This window comes from Hyperolius riggenbachi, chromosome 5 (assembly GCF_040937935.1).
Source record: "Hyperolius riggenbachi isolate aHypRig1 chromosome 5, aHypRig1.pri, whole genome shotgun sequence".
NCBI lineage: Eukaryota > Metazoa > Chordata > Amphibia > Anura > Hyperoliidae > Hyperolius > Hyperolius riggenbachi.
In genome coordinates, this window is record NC_090650.1 from 123,257,784 (window position 1) to 123,281,204 (window position 23,421).

The following is a 23,421-nucleotide window of genomic DNA, read 5'->3' on the forward strand; positions in this document are numbered from 1 at the left end:
TCTCAACCCATGACTTACACCTCCATGCGCCTCCTTCATATGTAAAACTAGTCTGGTACAACTCTTCCCAGCTTTAATGACACTAATGTGTTCCCCAATACGTTTCTTTAAAGGTCTAGTTGTTTGACCTATATAATATCTTTTGCATGGGCAGAACAACACATAAACCACATGGTCAGTCTGGCAGGTGTATAACCCCTTACTTCGAAATTCGACCCCTCCGACGTACATTCCATACGGTCAATTTTTACGTTTACGGAGGAACAATCGGTCGCGTATTGCTTTCGATGAACAGGCGACAGAGTTGACTGCCAGATTTATTAAGAGGGGTTATGATCCACACTTGTTGATTAGAGCAAGAGGGCAAGCCGCAGAACAGGATAGAGCAACTTTGCTAAAGGGCAGAGCAGTAGGAGGAGAGAAGGATAATAGAATGGTTTTCTCTTTTGACTACAACCCCATGGCTGGCAAAATCAGACAAAGTATTTTCAAACACTGGGGGATGATCAATCAGGATCCAGAATTAATGGGGAAGGTGAAGGAACCCCCCAGAGTGGCGTTCAGAAGAGCACCTACCTTGGGTAATTACCTGACCAGAAGTGAATTTGTGTCACCTAAACGAACAACCTGGTTGGATCGTTACTCCACTAGAGGGAATTTTAGATGTGGATTTTGCAAGTATTGTCCTAAGATGCTCACACAGAAGGTTGTTGATGTCGGAGGGGTCGAATTTCGAAGTAAGGGGTTATACACCTGCCAGACTGACCATGTGGTTTATGTGTTGTTCTGCCCATGCAAAAGATATTATATAGGTCAAACAACTAGACCTTTAAAGAAACGTATTGGGGAACACATTAGTGTCATTAAAGCTGGGAAGAGTTGTACCAGACTAGTTTTACATATGAAGGAGGCGCATGGAGGTGTAAGTCATGGGTTGAGATTTGCGATCCTGGAAAAGGTTGAAGCCCCCAGGAGAGGGGGGGACAGGGAGAAATTACTCCTCAGAAGGGAAACGTGTATAATATTACGTACGGAAGCCATGGGACCAGCAGGCCTAAACGAGAAAATAGAATTAGCATGCATGTTAGATCCATGATTGAGATCAATTGATGTCTTGGACTCATTTCTATTCGTATTTACAATGTATATTTAGAACGCTGTCTCTCGTGGGTGACCTTTTATATGGTAATTTGTGTTGCTGAAATATGTGGCTGATTTGATGGAATTGGGGATCCCTTAATGTGGCTCATGATAGTATTCCCCTAACCAATCTCCGTGTCCCCTATATAAATATTACGGCCATATCCATTTATGAAATGTTTTGATGTAAATTCAGTAGTGGTGTATTATAGCCTAACTAGCTTTGTAACTGCAGTTAAGTCTGAATCTCCCCAGGTCTTGTGTGTTTTTAAACGTTTGTGCTTATTCACTTATGAAGTCACAGTAATTGTCACTTGTTGCCACCTAACACACATCACTGTGAGGTGTGCCGATCCGGGATGCATTTTGAACATCAATGGGGGATGGTTGTTAAATACGCACCATCCACATTAGACTACGTTTCTTTTTCTTCTTATATGTCCTGCTAAAATATAGGCAGGCTTCCTAAACCAATGCGCATTGGAGTGGACAAGCGGAGTGCTTTGCCATCCATTGGGGGAAAGAGATGGGGCGGAGCCGTATCGCCCTCCTCTCGTATTCCACCACGCACAGGCTTTTGGGCAATGTAGTCTTCCACTGTTTGATGACGCACATCCCGTGCTCGGCACCCTCTCCCATTGGTCTTCATAATTTTGGCATACGCGACACTCGGAAGGGGCGGGGTTTACCGCCGCATATACCGGATGCCTGCGTATTGCCACAGTAACGGGAGCACAGCGTGACCAAGCGTCTAGCAAGACGCGAAACGGCCGTCGCAAGCCCTCACTGATGCCCGGCATCCCCACCTCCACCTCACAGCCACCGTATTGACCACTCGTGGAACACACTCGTGGTATGTAACCCTGATGGATGTGGACATTGCACAATAAATTTTAAAGACGGAAGGTGCCCGGATGTTTTCTTTCCTCTTCATTTTTCCAGTTCCAATATCTGTCATTTCTATTTGTTCCGAAGTGCACACGCCTGAGCAAGTCACGCATAAGGGGTTACTGGAAGGAAGGTGAGAAGAGTTATTGTATACCTGTCATTTTTTGTCACTGACTACTGCTAAGTATATGGTAGGGAGTGCCACTCACAAAACGCTGTATCTACATGTTATGTCATAGGCTTCAGCCTATGAGAGCCGATTGCTCTCGAATGTCCCAAGGGGACAGCCGTGTCACATGGCTGTCCCTAGTACAGCGCTGCTGCAGATTGCAGCGCTGTACAATGCGATTAGACGGCAATGCCGCCGTCTAACAGTCTCCCAATCGGCAATGAAGACTGAAGGTGGAGCTCCGCTCCGCCCACTAACAGGAGAAGCGCGCGCAGCCTGCGCGTGATCTCTTGCACTGCCAGCCCCAAGGACTTTACGCCGACCGGCGGTCCTGGGGCTGCCGCCGCGGCCACGCTCATCGGCGTGACACGGTCGGCAAGCAGTTAAATCACATTTCTTGTAGATTAAATTGTTTCTGGAATGTGTTTTAGTAGTTAATGTAGCAGCATCGCTTATGAAGATTTTTTAAGTTTTTTTTATTATGTGCCCATTGGCTTGCAATAGAAATGACTCAGATCCTGGTGTTACAGAGACAAGGAATGAAGTAACAAAGGCAGCAATATTACATGACACAGGTTCCAGCCTGCTGTTCTATTCTGAATAATGGACTGTAATAGCTCTCTTTCTGAACTGTAGATGTATTATTTGAACTTACTGTATAGAGCTGTCCATGGAAGTGTGCCGACTCAATGCACACAATTCAACATAAAGCTGGTGCTGTGCATGTACATGTTCATTTTTGACCTCAGCTTTTTTATTATCCCCGTAGTGTAAGCTTTAGGAAGGAAGTATAAAAAGCAGATGCAGATTGGGTTTCAGGCCTATAAACTTGCAGATCAGGTAAGATGTGGGTATGGAAATCATTCACCGGTAGTTCCAGGGTGGTTATAGAAGCTTCTTGAAATTTTGCATGCACCAAATTCAAATGTCTGCAATGTTATAAAACATGGCCATTTCTAGGGCCGTGCGGCCCGTGCCGCTGCCCTGAGCGCAGAGGGAGGGGGGGCGCTGTGATGGAGGGGGGAGCCGGAGCCGCGGGGAGGGCAGCCCTCCCTCTCCTTCCCTCTCCCCGGGCTGCTCTCCATGCTCCCCCCTCGGACTGCAGAGTTAGCGCGCAGGGAAGCGCTGCTATACACAGTTACTCGCCTCCCTGGTTCCGATCGACGCTCACTAGCCGCCTGTTTAACAGGAAGCAGCGTGTGTATCAGCGGCTATGCAGAGAGGAGACCAGCAGGGCGTGAGTGGCGATCAGAACCAGGGAGGTGATTAACTGTGTATAGCAGCGCTTCCCTGCGCGCTAACTCTGCAGTCCGAGGGGGGAGCATGGAGAGCGGCCTGGGGAGAGGGAGGGAGAGGTCAGCTGCCCTCCCCGCGGCTCTGGCTCCCTCCACAATTATGAGTGGGCACCTACCTACTTGACCTATACTGGGGAAGCTACCTATCTAAACTATACTGGGGGGGGGGCAGCTACCTGTCTAACCTATACTGGGGGCACCTACCTAATCTAACCTGTACTCGGGGGCAGCTACTTATCTAACCTATACTGGGGGGCACCTACCTATCTATCCTATACTGGGGGGCACCTACCTAATCTAACCTGTACTCCGGGCAGCTACCTATCTAACCTATACTGGGGGGCAGCTAGCTAATCTAACCTATACTGGGGAGGCAGCTACCTAATCTAACCTATAATGGGGGGCAACTACCTAATATAACCTGTGCTGGGGGGCACCTACCTAATCTAACCTGTACTGGGGGGCAGCTACCTATCTAACCTATACTGGGGACAGCTACCTATCTAACCTATACTGGGGGGCAGCAAGCTAATCTAACCTATACTGGGGGGCAGCAAGCTAATCTAACCTATACTGGGGGGCAGCTACCTAATCTAACCTATACTGGGGGCACCTACCTAATCTAACCTGTACTGGGGGGGGGCAACTACCTATCTAACCTGTACAGGGGGAAGCTATCAATCTAACCTATACTGGGGGGCACCTACCTAATCTAACCTATACTGGGGGGCACCTACCTAATCTACCCTGTACTGGGAGGCATCTATCTAACCTATACTGCTGGGCACCTACCTAATCTAACCTATACTGGGGGGCAACTACCTATCTAATCTATACTGGAGGCACCTACCTAATCTAACCTGTACTGGGGGGCAGCTACCTATCTAAATTATACTGGAGGGCAGTTACCTATCTAACCTATACTGGGGGGCACCTACCTAATCTAACCTATACTGGGGGGCAGCTACCTATCTAACCTATACTGGGGGCACTTACTTATCTAACCTGTATTGGGGGCACCTACCTACCTAGCTAGCCTATACAGGTGGCAACTATACTGGCTACCTATATTGGATGCACCTACCTAACTAACCTATACTGGGGGCACCTACCTATCTAACCTATGCTGGGGGCAACTATACTGGCTACCTATATTGGAGGCACCTACCTAGCTAACCTGTACTGGGGGCACCTACCTATCTAACTTATACCGAAGGGTGCCTGCCTATCTAACATATACTGGGGGCAACTATACTGGCTACCTATACTAGAGGCACCTACCTGGCTAACCTATACTGGGGGCAATTTTACTGGCTCACCTATGCCTGGCCACCTATACTCGAGAGGGGGACCTATAGCTGGCTACCTATACCGGGGTACCTATTCCTGGCTACCTATACTGGGGGACCTATACTGAGTGCAACTAGACCTAGCTAACCTATACTCCGGGCACCTATACCTGGCCCCGGGGGGTGGGGGGGGCGCAATTTTTATACCCTCGCCCTGGGTGCATTATAGCCTAGAAACTGCACTGTTATAAAATTCCTATCAAACCATAACAGAGAGATAAAAATGATCTACAAAATGCCTCTCATTTCTGGTGACAGTTATATCCATCTATAGGATGAGAATCTATTTACGGTATTTGGCAAGGTAAGTTTGCACTTACAAGGAATTTGACTTGGCAGTTGCTTAACAGGCATGAACAAAACAATACAAGGACAGAGAGTAAATATATTACAAGTCAAGGACAGTAGGTAAGTTCTAGTGGCAATGAACAGGGTGAGAAGTGTTCATTTACAGTTCTGTGCTGAATGCTTTCCAGTCCTAGCAGCTCTAGCGTGGTTCTGCATTAAGCATGGCTATCGCCTGCGGGAAAAAAACTGTTCCTGTGTCTAGAAGTTTTAGTTGCAATTGACTGGAATCTTACTCCTAAAAGACCAGAGCTGGAAGATGGAGTGAGAGGGTGAGAGGGGTCAGAAGCAATCTCGGTCGCTCCCTTTCTGCACCAGCTAGCACAAGGATCCTGCTGGGAAGGTAAGCTACAGCCAATTATCCTTTCTGCTGTTTGGATGATGCACTGCAGCCTTCCCTTTTCTAATGCTGAGCAGGAGCCAAACCATACAGTCATAGATGATGTCATGATGGATGCAATGATCTCAGTGTAGAACTGCATCATTAATTTTTGAGGTAGGCCAAACTTTTGTAGCTGGCGTAGGTGGTACATCCTCTGTTGCGCTTTCTTGATGATAGTGACTGTATTGTTGTCCCATTTTAGGTTGTTTGAGATTGTGGACCCAAGAAACTTGAATTACTCTACCCAGGTTTTTGTAGATTCATTTATGGTTAGGGGAGGTGCTGGAGGGGAGATCTTTTGAAGTCTATTATCATCTCCATCATTTTGAAAGCATTTAGTTCCAAGTTGTTGCTGCTGCACCAGGTGGAAAACTGTCCCACTGCATGCCTGTATGCTGACTCGTCCCCGTTTTGTATGAGACCAACTACTGTTGCATCATCTGCAAACATCAGAACCCTAACAGATCGATCTGTGGAGGTGCAGTCATTAGTGTAAAGTGAGTAGAGCAGTGGGGAGAGAACAGAGCCATGGGGTGCACCAGTACTGTACAGTAAGCCAAATTTAACCCATAGTACATATGTTCACCCAAACTCCAAAAAATAAGAATTACTAATTCATTTCATTTATAATTTGTATTATGAAATACAAATGAAAAGATACAACAGTATACATATGCCTGGTTGATTTTGCCTATACTAGAAATAAAAAATAATAACAGAAAAAAAATACTCTCTCACATCAGATATAGCTGACCACACATTGCCCACAAACAATCTTCCCTATACACAGAGGGGCCAACTCAATTCCCCACTCCAGGGCAAACGACTGTGGACTAAAGATTTTATTTACTATAGTCATGATTATATTCTATTAAGATAGAATACACCAGCAAGATGAAGTGCTACACAATTAACTTAAAGTCAGTGAGTCCAAATCCTGGATTGAAAGAGCAACATATAGTCAGTCCTTTATACTTCACACATGAGAGTCTATGCAGATTCTGGGCCAGCTTGCATCAGGTAAAAATATGCAATTAGTTTTCCACCCAAGGGCGGAGCTGGCATGCGGAAGTGAGAGTACGTGGATCTTTGATGCAGAAAACGAGTGGACGGAAGCTGTCCGCGTGGCAATACGGTTCCTGGTGATTCCGTGATCACAGAAGCAAGCAGTGGAGAGTTGGAGACCACCGTTGGCCCACTAGTGGGGGAGAGCCCATGGCTAAATAACTCTACACGCATTGTAGTTCATGGAATATGTGAGTGTAATGTTTTTTATCACTTTTAAAATGTGTGGTTTTACACTGCGAGGCTTTTTATTTTGAGGTACTGGCTGGCTATATATGCTAGGTGAAAAGACTGTGAATAAAAGAGAGGTGAAAAGACTGTGAATAAAGCAGGAGAGGACAAGGACTTGCCATGGAGGTGGGGGACAGCCCAGTAACGGTCCCAAAGTGTTTCCCGACCTGGTTGTGGGTTTTAGAGCATGGTGAGTGCAGGACAAAGGGTGTGCTGGAGGCTATATCTATCCATGGAAAACTAATGGCAAATTTTTACCTGCTACAAGATGGCCCAGAATCTGCATAGATGCTCATCCGTGAAGCTTAAAGGGCTGACTATTATGTTGCTCTTTCAAGTGCATGGCAACTTAGAGAAGATGGATCTGATTCTGCGCTATCTCTATATGCATCATATGTATTTCCGTGGAACTGCTCCCATGATTGCTGTTTAAACTTAATTAAGCTACTGGTAGCCAGTAATTATCCATCTTTATAATCAACCTTTAAAAAAACATTTTCATAGAGGAGGACACTCTAACTACTAAGCTTTAAGACTATTGAGCAACATTATTTCAGATGTTACCTTGTGTCTCATAAGACTTTGCAGACCTATAAAAACATGATGACATCTTTCTGACTTGACAAGACTTATAGCTGAATTCAGCAAAAAGACACAGAAGTGGAATCCAGTTTATTTTAGGATGCTGCATGATTTTGATATACAGGAAATATGTTTTCTCCTTGCAGATTAAAAAAGCTCAATCAGTCTGTTGCTTACACTGTCCTGAACACTACCCATTTGAAAAAAACATTGAAGACCTTATTTACAGACAATGGCCACAATTATCTAAGCTTATCTCCTGTCTTGAATAACTATTCTATGCTATTTTTACTGTTATCACCATGGTTATAAAGCATTTAGTATTCACTAAACAATTTACCTCAGGCACACCTTAAAATAAAGATTCTACCCTTAAGTTAAGGATTGATTTCTAAAGTTAAAGTGTCAATTCTTATAATAACAACATAATTCTAAAGTTAAAGACACAGAGAGGAATGCAAGTGATAACAACTGTAAAGTGTGTGAGGAATTATCACCTGGCATGAGCTGTCATTAAGTGGAGTATTACTACAGACTGCAATGTAAAGTGAAGCATTCTGAGCTCTCTGCTTAATTTTTTTCTAATTTATGCAGAAGACGACTCTGTATAGAAAGAAATATACCCACCAGACACTCATGTACATATAAAGCTGAATACTCACCTGAAGACACAAGGAGATGGGTCAAGGAACCTCACAGTGATGCCTCCCTATGAATGACCATTCCTCAATCCACCTTCATACTCATTAGAACACGTAACATCATGCAATAGGCACACAACGGGCACGAATGGGAGGTCAAACGAACTAGAAACTTTGCGCAAGAATCATCGGGGATCTTGAAGATCTGATCCACTGTGATGGTTATAATCACAGCGCTTCTCTAAAAGTCATTAATTTACTTGCGCACACATACCAAAGTTACAAGATTGCGGTAACGATCGATCGTGGTGTAAAAAATTGCCAGTCAGAAAAATTGTGCATAAGGTTACAACGTGGGTACAAGCCTTTGCAAATCCTTAGTCAAACAGAGATCATAGATATGTGTCACTATTGGGAGCTTCTTCGACTCTGAGCAGGTCCGTCAGGACATAGGAAGAACAGGCATGATCAAGTCAGTTTGAGGTTCTTTGCACAGTTTCAAATAAATGAAGGCCATCTTGCATCACGCTTAAACAATGCTGACAGATCATATGAGTCACCCTATCATTCCTTATCAACATTAGAGATGGCTCGAACCTCCAATTTTTGGTTTGCTAAACTCGAACGCGAACTTCCGCAAAAGTTCGCGAACCTGCGAACTTTGCGAACCGCTATACACTTTAATGGGCAGGCGAACTTTCAAAACTACAAACACTAATTATGGCCACTAAAGTGATGGAAAAGATGTTTCAAGGCGTCTAACACCTGGAGGGGGGGCATGGTGGAGTGGGATACACGCCAAAAGTCCCAGGGAAAATTATGGATTTGATTCACAGCAGGGTTTTAAGGGCAGAAATCACATTGCATTGCTAAATTGGAGGCATAAAGTGCTTTAAAACATCTTGCGTGTGTATACATCAATCAGGTAGTGTAATTAGTGTACTGCTTCACACTGACAGACCAAACTCGACTGTGTAACGCACCGCAAACAGCTGTTTGTGTAGTGATGGCTGCACTGGACTGATGTGCACCATGGCGAGAGTGCAGGCGATGGCAGTTTTCAAGACCATTTGGTTGGGCTGAGGTAGCTCAATGACAGAACAACAGTGACTGAGTGTCCAGCTGATCGAATTTGGTCTGTCCACATTGAAGCAACGACCTTATTATCTTGGGTGTGCCCCCCAACACACTCATATAGGTCTGGTCATTGCTTCATTGTGATATGCAAGTCCCTTCACCGTGGCAAGGTAACAATCATGAAGGGGAATTGACACATGTACATGCCTTTTGTTTAGTTGTTGCAGCCACAGTGCAGCCAGAAAAATTAGGCAGGCATGTACACGCACCAGAAAAATTATTATAATGGCCACTGCTAGCAGTGGCCTTAAAATTCAGGAATTCACCTGGAGTCCTGGACCCTGTTGGTGGTGGCACAGAAGGCAGTCAATCGGCCTGCAGGCAGAGATGCTGTGTGGGGACCGACTTAGTCTTGGGGCAGGCAGTCACACAGCGTGCAGGCAGAGATGCTGTGTGTGGGGACTGACTTAGTCTTCGGGCAGGTCTGACCGTGCCTTGCAGACCAGGCATCCGTGGTCAGATAGACCCTTGACCCAACGCTGTGTGCCAGAGATGACACCACTTGCCTTTCAACATCACAGTAGAGTTTGGGTATAGCCTTTTTTGAGAAATAATTACGGCCTGGTATTTTCCACTGCGGTGTGTGGCTTTGCTTTTGTGTGCAGCTTTTTCTCAGGTGGTCATCCCATTGCAGTTTCTGCTTTTTCATCATGTGCCTTCATAAGGCAGTAGTCCCTACGCGTGTCTTGGTCTTTCCACGGCTCAATTTTTGGTGGCAGAGAGTACAGATGGCATCGCTCTCATCTGAAGCAGACACACTAAAAAATGTCCACACTGCTGAGCCCTGGGATGATGGCACTTTGGTGATGGCTGCCGAACTGAGTGTTAAGTGGGGTGCCAGAATCAGAGCAGGATGTGGAAGATATGTCACGCTTCCATGCGGAAGCTGAGGAAGATGAGGTGTTCTGTGTTAAATAGTCAACCACGTCCTGACAATATTGGGGGTTGATGGCACGTGCCTTCTTCTGAACACTGTACTTTGGTCGATGGCCGCACGAAATCACGAAAGCACGACCTCAAACAGACCTGTCGGGTCGCCTGCCTCTGGCACTGCCTCTGCCTGTTGTTTTGTCCATATTGGGAGGATAAAGTGAAAGGTATGCACTGACTTGACTGATACAATGTGCAGTCACACAGATGCAGTGAAAGGTATACACTGACTGCTGGTATAATACAATGCGCAGTCACACAGGTGCAGTGAAAGGTATACACTGACTGCTGGTATAATACAATGTGCAGTCACAGATGCAGTGAAAGGTATGCACTGACTGGTATATAAAACAGTTTGCAGTCACACAGATGCAGTGAAAGGTATGCAGTGACTGCTGGTATAACAATGTGCAGTCACACAGGTGCAGTGAAAATGGATGCACTGACTACTGGTATATAAAACAGCGTGCGGTCACACAGATGCAGTGAAAGGTATGCAGTGACTGCTGGTATAACAATGTGCAGTCACACAGGTGCAGTGAAAATGGATGCACTGACTGCTGGTATATAAAACAGTGTGTGGTCACACAGATGCAGTGAAAGGTATGCAGTGACTGCTGGTATAACAATGTGCAGTCACACAGGTGCAGTGAAAAGGTTGCAGTGACTGCTGGTATAACAATGTGCAGTCACACAGGTGCAGTGAAAAGGTTGCAGTGACTGCTGGTATAACAATGTGCAGTCACACAGGTGCAGTGAATAGGTTGCAGTGACTGCTGGTATATAAAACAGCGTAAGGTCACACAGATGCAGTGAAAGGTATGCATTGACTGGTATATAAAACAGCATGCGGTCACACAGATGCAGTGAAAGGTATGCACGGACTGGTATATAAAACAGCGTGTGGTCACACAGGTGCAGTGAAAGGTATGCAGTGACTGGTATTATAATACAATGTGTAGCAGTCACACTAGGCACTGAATGTGCTGGACCTGGCACAGTATAGCAATTGGCAAGGGCCAGCTGCGACAGACAGGGCTGAATATGCAGTGTCAGTGGGCCACACAAAAAAAAAACACATCACAAGAACATTATCTCTCAAAAGAGCTGTTTTGGGGTGCTTTTCATCAACAAATATCAGCAAGGAGCAAGCTAGCTATTGCTTTCCCTATCTCTCCAATGTCTCTCCCTTCTCTCACTAATACAGAAGTACACAGAGTGAGAAAATGGCTGACGCTGCTGCCTTATATAAGGTGGAGGGGCTGCAGGAGGGAATGCAGCCTGATTGGCTGCCATGTGTCTGCTGACTGTGATGTAGAGGGTCAAAGTTTAGCCCAATGATGTAGTATAGGGGGCGGGTCGAACTCGCATAAAGTGCGCGTTTTACCCCGAACACGAACCCACGTTGTTCACGCGAACAAGTTTGTGTGCGAACCGTTCAGGCCATCTCTAGTCAACATCAGGAATGGGAACTTGCATGGTGGATCCCCCACTCCCTCCAAGATGTAGGATGTAATTTTTTGTCAAAGTCATTTTTCATTTTTTGACAGGTTTTAACAGATCTGATGTAAATCACATTTTACATTCAATAGAATTCTAAACATTAAAGCAAAGAGCCCTCAACTACATAACGTTTTGTTTCTTCATCTCCACTCTCATAAAAAATAATAATAAATGGTTTGCCTCAACAGCTCTCTCAACATTGAAGCAAGGAACACACAAAAATAAAAACCCCATAACCCACCTTTCCTTATTTCTATCATCTTTAAATACAACTAATAAGCAGTTCAGTTTTCTTATTCTTTACTTTGCCTGGTCCGCCTTTAGTCAATCTGTAGAATGTGTAGGGAAAGTGCAAAATATAAAGCATTTTTTACTTTGCCTAAACCATTCTATGCATTCTGTAAAATACTTAGATCTCATACTTTGAAGGGGATACCCAAGCAGAGGGAAAATTAAAAAAAGTTCCGTTCAAAACAAGTAAACTTTATTAACCTTATCCCCAAAAAGTTCCAAGCTACAATTTTCAAGGCAGCCAAATATGCTGTATTATTTCAATACAGATAAAATCGATGTACAATAGCAACAAAGAATGTTTATGGGGTACAGAAAACCTATTTGACATGTCATCACCATGTAAGCCCTTGTGTAGTTGTATACCATTAAAGTAAACCTGAGATGAAGGAAAAAGTAGTTTCACTTATTTAGGCTTTTTCCAGTCCTTCACAGTTTGTTAGGTCACTTGATTTCCTTCCATCCCCTCTGTTGTTCCGCTGCAAAGTCCGCAACACAGCTGGGTCCCGGGCTACTGCTCATACGAAGTCTTGGCAGCAGGCTTTCTTAGTCACGCTCCCATTGTAGGAAGCATTCTGCTACCATGCATTTACAAGTCTTAACTGACTTCATATGGACAGAATGCATCTGGCCACAGAAGTGCGATCGGGGAAGCATGCGGACAGGAGCGCACATGTGCAGTAGTCCACGTTTTCAATGGGTGTGTCAGCTGAACAATGGAGGGAACTGGGGGGACACCCATAGACCTAACAGACCCATAAATTAATTACAGACATATCAGTGTAATTCAGCCTGTTAAAATACTTGATATATTTAAAGGTGATTCGAAAAGGACTGTTTTTCATTCTCTTAAAGAAAGTGGAGTTATACTTTAAATGGTACCTGAACCGGCATGTGACACATTGAAATAAACATGTGCATGTACAGTGCTATTCCTGTGCATAACTAGGCTGTGTTCATTTTTTTTTATTTTTCTCCATGAAATAATTAAACATTTAGGTATGCAAATTACGGTTTCTCTCTAGTTCAGACCCAGTTGGACTATAGTGTAACCCATAGTGATAAACAATCATAACCATACAACCTGGAAGAGCACTGCTTCTAAATGCAGGGAATAAACACATAATAAAAATAATAAGAAAAGTCAATAGTTCATACTGTTTTCTTTATACAGTGGGTTGCAAAAGTATTCTGCCCCCTTGAAGTTTTCCACATTTTGTCACATTACTGCCACAAACATGAATCAATTTTATTGGAATTCCACGTGATAGACCAATACAAAGTGGTGTACATGTGAGAAGTGGAACGAAAATCATTCATGATTCCAAACGTTTTTTACAAATAAATAACTGCAAAGTGGCGTGTGCATAATTATTCAGCCCCCTTTGATCTGAGTGCAGTCAGTTGCCCATAGACATTGCCTAATGAGTGCTAAAGACTAAATAGATTACACCTGTGTGTAATCTAATGTCAGTACAAATACAGCTGCTTTGTGAGGGCCTCAAAAGGTTGTCTAAGAGAATCTTGGGAGCAACAACATCATGAAGTCCAAAGAACACACCAGACAGGTCAGGGATCAAGTTATTGAGAAATTTAAAGCAGGCTAAGGCTACAAAAAGATTTCCAAAGTCTTGAACATCCCACGGAGCACTGTTCAAGCGATCATTCAGAAATGGAAGGAGTATGGCACAACTGTAAACCTACCAAGACAAGGCCATCCACCTAAACTCACAGGCTGAACAAGGAGAGCGCTGATCCGAAATGCAGTCAAGATCTACAGCTCAGGTGGGAGAGTCTGTCTATAGGACAACTCTTAGTCATGTACTGTACAAAGTTGGCCTTTATGGAAGAGTGGCAAGAAGAAAGGCATTGTTAACAGAAAGCACAGGAAGTCTGGTTTGCAGTTTGTCACAAGCCATGTGGGGGACACAGCAACCATGTGGAAGAAGGTGCTCTGGTCAGATGAGACCAAAATGGAACTTTTGGGCCAAAATGCAAAACGCTATGTGTGGCGGAAAACTAATACTGCACACCACTCTGAACACACCATCCCCACTGTCAAATATGGTGGTGGCAGCATCATGCTTGGGGGGTGCATCTCTTCAGCAGGGACAGGGAAGCTGGTCAGAGTTGATGGGAAGATGGATGGAGCCAAATACAGGGCAAACTTGGAAGAAAACCTCTTGGAGACTGCAAAAGATTTGAGACTGGGGCGGAGCTTCACCTTCCAGCAGGACAATGACTCTAAACATAAAGCCAGGGCAACAATGGAATGGTTTAAAACAAAACATATCTATGTGTTAGAATGGCCCAGTCAAAGTCCAGATCTAAATCCAATCGAGAATCTGTGGCAAGATCTGAAAACTGCTGTTCACAAACGCTGTCCATCTAATCTGACTGAGCTGGAGCTGTTTTGCAAAGAAGAATGGGCAAGGATTTTAGTCTCTAGATGTGCAAAGCTGGTAGAGACATACCCTAAAAGACTGGCAGCTGTAATTGCAGCAAAAGGTGGTTAAACAAAGTATTGACTCAGAGGGTCGAATAATTACGCACACCCCACTTTGCAGTTATCGATTTGTAAAAAATGTTTGGAATGATGTATGATTTTCGACCCACTTCTCACATGTACACCACTTAGTATTGGTCTATTATGTGGAATTCCAATAAAATTTAAGCATGTTTGTGGCAGTAATGTGACAAAATGTGGAAAACTTCAAGGGGGCCAAATACTTTTGCAACCCACTGTAGCAAGTGTAAGACTAAGGAAGCAGGAGGAAATAAATTATATATAAAAGTACAAATTTTATTAATGACCAAAATACAAACACACATATATGTAAATCTATTTAAAATTGACCAGAACACACAGGTGGGCCACCATGTCTAGGCCAGATGGAAAAATGTAGGGGATCCCCTAAAAAAATATTGATAGTGCGCAATCCATCAAATATCTTAATGCAAAAAAGGGGGAAGCGACTCCTAGCAGGTAACATTGAAACAAAAGACCTTGGAGAGAAATATATCATTGGTTTTAAAGGCCAAGTGTCCAGGACCTAAATGGAAAAAAAAAAAAACATCCTAGTAGAAGAGCACAGGTGTATCAGATACTGGCTGTGTTGCTGCAATGTTTCATTGGTTTTAAGGGCCAAGTGTCCAGGACCTAAATGGAAAAAGACTTCCTAGTAGAAAAGCACAGGTGTATCAGATACTGGCTGTGTTGCTGCAATGTTTCATTGGTTTTAAGGGCCAAGTGTCCAGGACCTAAATGGGAAAAGACATCCTAGTAGAAAAAGCACAGGTGTATCAGATTCCGGCTGTGTTGCTATAATATTTCCAGTGATTTGCAGGATCAAAAGGCTGAATAACGGCTGATAGAGAGATTCAATCCATCACAATAGGTGGTCTTACTGCATATGTTATCACAAAATAATTGATGTGCAGGTCCACAGGTCAGGCAAGCTGTCTCATTTATGAGCTATAACAATGGCCAGGTGCACAGAGGTAGATTGATAGGCACACACTGTATGTGGCAAGCACTTCGGGCTAGTAAACAAAAAATTTTATATTCACAGCAAGCCTGACACATCCGCAAGCCCCAGGAGCAACAAGCAATTCACCAGAGTTAGTGCCCCAATCAGAAGCACATTCTGAGACAGATTCACAGGCAAGTGTTTAAACCACAGACATATGCAGGTACAGATGGTGTGATATTAAAGTTGATATAGTTCATTCATGGAACAGTCCGCCAGGGTCATCCCTTCAGCAGCATCAACTTGATATAGACAAACTCAAAATTCCAGCAAACAACAGCATATAGCAGCATATAGGTGCATCCTAGGAAGCTGTTTCAATGATCATATGGTAAACAGTGGTTACTCCATAGGAGGCTGTTTTCAAGTCACCAGTAGAAATGCATATCATTGAGGTATACTCATCTGAGTAGCTGGTCACTGCAAAGTACATCCACAGGAGCCCATGTGCTGCCACCACAAGTGTGTCTGGTCACAAAGAGAGCCTTAGAGGCCAACCGGTTTCACTGGGGAGATTACCAGCATCATCAGGGCAGGCTCAGAAGTTTTGCTGCCTGTGGGAGAGAGGAGCCGGCCTAAAATGGCACTGGGCGGCCAGAGGATGCTACCACGCCCCCCCATGACCACTCCCACCCCACCATCACAGGATGCAGGTGGTGAGTGAGAGGTGGAGGCAGAGGCGTGATGCATCCAATTCTCCGCATGTACGCACGGCGTTCCCCCCGCGTCCGCATGCGGTGATGCGGATCAAAGGAGGGAACGCATATATGCATACAAGTGCACGCACAGCGTTTCCTTCGCGTCCGCAACCGCCAAGCGGATCAAGTAGGAGGGAATGCGTATATGCGTACGACTGTACGCGACCCACAGAGACCCCCAACAGGGCCGCTATGGAAATGCGGCCGACGCAAAAGGGCTCCGGGAACGCTGAGGGGCACGGACTATTAAGACCCCACCCCCTGATCGATGGTAAGGAGAAAGGGAACGCAGGCGGGGCCCCGGGTCCCCTGGGCCGCCCAGTCGCCATCACCGCCGGAGCGCCACCATAGCCGCGGCCAAGTGTGCCCAGGGGCAACAGGAAACGGGGCAGGGGGGGGAGGGGAGGGCCACGGGGGGAGGAGGACAGGGAAGGCCCACAGGCAGGCCACGGGCCAGCAGGCATTAGCCCAATATATGGTCCATGTCAAGCCAAAGACTGGGCCGACCCCGAGCACCCCCCCAGGGCACATCGATCCCCCACCAATCCCACCCCACATCCAGGACCACCAGCAAGTGCAGCGCGCCGGGGGGGCCATAGCTACCACCTCCCACAGGATCAGCAAAGTCATCGAAAAAAGTTACATATTGAAAAAAACATAATATAATGATGCAAAAATATTTCCATTAATAATAAATCCCTAATAGCTATATATAATTAAGTAATCATAAGCAAAAAAATAGAGTACGAAAGTAAAATGAAATAATAATAAATAAACTGTTGTCCTGCCGATAGGGGACCAAACGAGAGGAGACCAAGGACAAAGTGGAGCAACGGGGGGCCACGCCAACCCACCAACCACCATCAAGGAAGTGTCAAAGATCATATCTAAATTAGATGGCATAAAAGGTTTTAAATCAAAAAAATATATAAGGGTCGGGAAAAGACCCGGTTCGGGCGCAAAAAGGCCGCCAGCTTAAGCACAGCAAAAGGAAAATATGAAGATTCATCCTTAGAAATTGAACAAAAATAATGAAAAATAGAGAACATATGGCCATGAGCCAGAGCACTGCTGTCACAGAAATGGGGCGAAATCAATACCTTCATTAAGGCCCGGTGTCCGAAAGGCCTTAAGTTTGTAAATCCAGAAGGCCTCACATTGGAGGAGTCTCCCGTCCCAGTCCCTTCCCCGTGGGTCCCGGTGTACCCTATCCAAGCCAAAGAATCGAATTTTCCTGGGGTTACCCCCCTGGAAAATTGCGAAGTGTCGGGCTACAGGTGTCTGGTGTCCCTCCTGGATACCATAAGTGTGTTCATAAATACGTCTGTTAAGGGATCTGCCAGTCTTGCCCACATAAAAGGCCCCACAGGGGCAGAGGAGGAGATAAATTATCCCCTCCGTCTCACAGTTAACATAATGTCTGGTAGTTAATACAACGTCTCTCATCACAAGGGGGCACTGTTTACCGACATAGATGTACCTGCATTGGTTACAGGAATGACATGGGTAAGTGCCCAGAACTGTGCAATTACATAATTTGGTTTTGCCTCTACCTGAGTAGTGGCTACGTGTCAAGGTATCACCTATGGTGGTGGCCCGCCTGTAGGTAACAGAGGGCTCCCTCGGAACAAAGGGGGCAACACGCTGGTCGCCCGTGAGCACATGCCAGTGTTTCTGAAGTAGGGCGCGGACCTGAAAGTGATGATCATTGTATTTGGTAATGAAGGAAAGACCCCTATCTAGTTCATTTCGAGACTTTTGTCCCGATGATTGATTGTATAGGAGAGTAGATCTAGGGGTATCGCAAGCTCGATGATAGGCTTTCTTTAGGTATTTTTTGGGATAACCGCGAGCCCTAAATCGTTGCTGTAAATCATTAGCTTGGGCATGGAAGTTCCTGTCATCAGAGCAGTTCCGTCGGGCTCTCAAATATTGCCCGACAGGAATACTGCGTATCTGGTGTGTGGGATGAAAACTTCTTGCATGAAGCAAGGAGTTAGCTGCTGTGGGTTTTCTATAAAGATCCGTCTGTAATACTCCCTGGTCGTTCACAGAAATCATAATGTCCAAAAACGGGATACTGTGAGTATCCATAGTCATGGTAAATTTGAGGTTGAAAACATTATTATTTAGCAAATTGACCAGATCAAACATCTGTTGTTGTGTTCCTGTCCAGATTAAAAATATATCATCGATATAACGATGCCAGGTAAGTACATGCCCCAAAAGATCACTCAGGTTCGCATCTGAAAAAATACATCGTTCCCATTCCCCCAGGTACAGGCATGCATAGGACGGGGCACAGGTGGTCCCCATCGCTGTGCCCTGCACCTGGAGGAAATGGGAGGAGTCAAACAAAAAATAATTGTTCTTGAGAATAAACTCCAATAGCCTTAATAAAAACATATTATGAGGAATGGCATCAATGGGAAGGGTCGTCAAAACCGATCTGATCGTCTCAAGTCCCTCAGTGTGAGGGATACTGGAATAGAGGGCCTCGACGTCAAGGGTGACAAGCCAGGCACCAGTAGGGATGCTAATATCATCTAAAATGGTAAGTAGATGAGTCGTATCACGTACGTAAGAAGGTAATGCCCTCACATGGGGCTGTAAATGCGCATCCACATATCGACTTGCATTTTCAGTCAAAGAGGCACACCCCGATATAATGGGGTGTCCAGGGGGGTCTGTAGTGGACTTATGTGTCTTTGGGAGGGCATAAAAAGTTGGAATTCTAGGATTGGGATTCCACAAGAAACGATAAATCCTTTTGGAAATAATGCCTATCGACAAGGCATCTCCCAATATATCCTGAAAGTTTTGATGGCTGGCTTGCATCCTCGACGCCGAGACCCTCTCATACCACTCAGTATTGTTCAAAATGTTGTAACACATCCGTTCATATTGGCATGTACTCATGACAACCACATTGCCCCCCTTGTCCGAGGGTTTGACCACCAAATCTGGGGCTGAGGATAAGTCCTGTAACGCCCTACATTGATCAGGGGTGAGGTTAGAAGGGCAACCCCTGCCTGTGGGCAAAAGTTCCAAATCCTTCATTACAGATTGTGCAAATACCTGTAAGCTTGATATCGAGGACAAGGCTGGGAAGAATTTAGATTTAGGTCTAAGTTTCATTGTATTGGGTCGTTTAATCACAGAGTCTCCTGAGACAGAGGGACTTGGTGGATCAGGGGGGACACTGGAGAATGCCTGTAGATCCATAAGATCTCTAAGGATCTGCTGATCCTGAGTATTATTGACCAATGGAGAGAAATGATCCTCTCCAGATGTATTTGCATAGCGTATTTTCAAAGCCACACGTCTGCAAAATAAGTGAAGATCCTTGACCAACTCAAACTTATCCAGATCAGCTGTAATTGAAAAGCCCAATCCAAGACTGAGCACGGTAATATGATGTTCATTTAATTCAAAGTCTGAGATATTGATAATTTGCTTTTGCATCGTCTCCAAAGAAATCCCCTGTGATCCCCCTAGTGAGATTTGCCCTGCTTGGTCTGTGGCCCCTGTTTGTCCTTTTTCTCTTTGTGTTTGTTGGTGCCCCCTTTGTTTCTCGTGTCTTGCGGGTCCAATCCTAAAAAAGACGATGAAGATGAACCATGTGATGGGGAGCTATCCCCCAGTGAGGTGCGTGCATCAGACTGTGGAATACTGGAGGACAGTGACTCCGAAGAAGAGGATGCTGAAGGAGCATCCTTCCTCTTATTTGAAAAGATGTCAAAATGTGCTTGAGAAATATCAGGTGCACCATACTTAAGGTATTGTGATTTGTGAAGGGTGAGCAAATCAGATTGTGAGTCGGTACTCTTGGCGGTTGCGGACGCGAAGGAAACGCTGTGCGTGCACTTGTACGCATATATGCGTTCCCTCCTTTGATCCGCATCACCGCATGCGGACGCGGGGGGAACGCCGTGCGTACATGCGGAGAATTGGATGCATCACGCCTCTGCCTCCACCTCTCACTCACCACCTGCATCCTGTGATGGTGGGGTGGGAGTGGTCATGGGGGGGCGTGGTAGCATCCTCTGGCCGCCCGGTGCCATTTTAGGCCGGTTCCTCTCTCCCACAGGCAGCAAAACTTCTGAGCCTGCCCTGATGATGCTGATGCTGGTAATCTCACCAGTGAAACCGGTTGGCCTCTAAGGCTCTCTTTGTGACCAGACACACTTGTGGTGGCAGCACATGGGCTCCTGTGGATGTACTTTGCAGTGACCAGCTACTCAGATGAGTATACCTCAATGATATGCATTTCTACTGGTGACTTGAAAACAGCCTCCTATGGAGTAACCACTGTTTACCATATGATCATTGAAACAGCTTCCTAGGATGCACCTATATGCTGCTATATGCTGTTGTTTGCTGGAATTTTGAGTTTGTCTATATCAAGTTGATGCTGCTGAAGGGATGACCCTGGCGGACTGTTCCATGAATGAACTATATCAACTTTAATATCACACCATCTGTACCTGCATATGTCTGTGGTTTAAACACTTGCCTGTGAATCTGTCTCAGAATGTGCTTCTGATTGGGGCACTAACTCTGGTGAATTGCTTGTTGCTCCTGGGGCTTGCGGATGTGTCAGGCTTGCTGTGAATATAAAATTTTTTGTTTACTAGCCCGAAGTGCTTGCCACATACAGTGTGTGCCTATCAATCTACCTCTGTGCACCTGGCCATTGTTATAGCTCATAAATGAGACAGCTTGCCTGACCTGTGGACCTGCACATCAATTATTTTGTGATAACATATGCAGTAAGACCACCTATTGTGATGGATTGAATCTCTCTATCAGCCGTTATTCAGCCTTTTGATCCTGCAAATCACTGGAAATATTATAGCAACACAGCCGGAATCTGATACACCTGTGCTTTTTCTACTAGGATGTCTTTTCCCATTTAGGTCCTGGACACTTGGCCCTTAAAACCAATGAAACATTGCAGCAACACAGCCAGTATCTGATACACCTGTGCTTTTCTACTAGGAAGTCTTTTTCCATTTAGGTCCTGGACACTTGGCCCTTAAAACCAATGAAACATTGCAGCAACACAGCCAGTATCTGATACACCTGTGCTCTTCTACTAGGATGTTTTTTTGTTTTGTTTTTTTTCCATTTAGGTCCTGGACACTTGGCCTTTAAAACCAATGATATATTTCTCTCCAAGGTCTTTTGTTTCAATGTTACCTGCTAGGAGTCGCTTCCCCCTTTTTTGCATTAAGATATTTGATGGATTGCGCACTATCAATATTTTTTTAGAGGATCCCCTACATTTTTCCATCTGGCCTAGACATGGTGGCCCACCTGTGTGTTCTGGTCAATTTTAAATAGATTTACATATATGTGTGTTTGTATTTTGGTCATTAATAAAATTTGTACTTTTATATATAATTTATTTCCTCCTGCTTCCTTAGTCTTACATTGATCATATTGAGAAGTCTCAGACTTGTGGAGGATTATCTGTGATAGGAATTTTTAGGACCCATTTGTCTAAACCACTGTAGCAAGTGTCAGCATAAGCTGGACTTCATAGTTGTCTAATCGGGGTGCTTATTGACCATCAGGGTGGTGGAGTTATCAATGTATTACATTTTAGGCTGTCCCTGACTCCTCCAGTCTATCCCGAACCCTGCTTCCTAGTCTAACCCTAACTTAACCACCTGTCTTGAGTAATAATTAGAAGCTCCTTTGAGCTTCCATGCCTAGTACTAACCTTGACTCTGTGCTTTCCATGACACAGAAAATACACATATTTACAGTGGACAGCTGTGATTTCAAAGTTCATACATTGCATGGTAGTTGGATTGGAAAAGTGCAATCCGACTACCATTCTGTTTCAGTCAAACACGACCCAGAATGTTGTTTCATGTTTAGAAGAACAGGGGACATCCTTTCTATGGTAGCCTTAAATATAAAATAAAACTGTGGGATATCTAAAAAAAAAGTCATTTTTAGGAGACTGAGGATGGATACAATTGTTTTTCTCATCAGTTTATTTTCACCTTGGATATCCTTTAAGTACTGCCATAGGAATGTATTCAGGAGCATTCCCCCAAGACCATATTCCCCAAAGAAATTCAAAGAAGATCAGAGGTGTCTAGATATAATCAGGTTTACCTACAAACATTAATTTGAAGGTAGCCCAAGAAAATGTTGCTATTCGAGTGTTCAAATAAAATGTGTTGTTTATCCAACCTCATACGTGCTAACGACTAGAGGGAGTAATGGGAAAGTTGTTGATTTGCCCAGTTTCATTTGGATTGTGCATTAATGCAGTACACTTGCTGAAAAACTGTCCAGAACCAGGCATACAGCATACAGTGCTAACAAGGTCTTACACAACTGTGAAATTGCAAACAAATCACACCTGACATACCATTCACACCCATTGGCTGGGGAATCACGGATGATAGATGATCAACGGGAATTATTATTTTAAAGTAAAAGATGTCATTGCAGTGGCACAAGCTTATGTTGTCATATCCCTATCATTTCAGGCCAGCTGCAAGTGTTTATAGAGTTGAATGTACTGTACCATGATTAATTCCTCTTTCCTGACATGCTGTAAATTGTATTATTACCTTTCCTTGTGCAATTCATCCGTGATCCTATTTTGAGCCATTGCAGTTTTTTTGAAAACCCTGGCAGCATTCATTTTGGCTCAGTTAAGCATGCTTTATTCCAGGCAAGGCAAATAACAGATGACAATAAATACACAGGACAGGGATGCTTTGTGCTTAAGAGCATTCTTTGTTTAGAAAATTAGCAGTAGTCGATTAAAGAGAAATAATGAAGGAAGAAGAGGCTGTGTTTAACTTAGCTATTTGCTCAAGTGGTATAATGTCCACGTCTAGGAAGCAGTACAAACTGTCTATTTGTTCTCTATTACACATCTGTGTATAAGCGTGCGCACATGCACAGTTCTCCTGAAGCCAATCAGTTAGGACAAATAATCGTTTTTAATTTAGAAGCAACCGTAAATCCTTTACTTCAGTCCTTTAACCACTTCCTGCAAAATTTACATGTAGAAATATCCTATGTGTGCACATTAACCACTTGAGGACCTAGGGCTTTCTACCCCTTAAGGACCGGCCACTTTTTTTCCATTCAGACCACTGCAGCTTTCACGGTTTATTGCTCGCTCATACAACCTACCACCTAAATGAATTTTGGCTCCTTTTCTTGTCACTAATAAAGCTTTCTTTTGGTGCTATTTAATTGCTCCTGCGA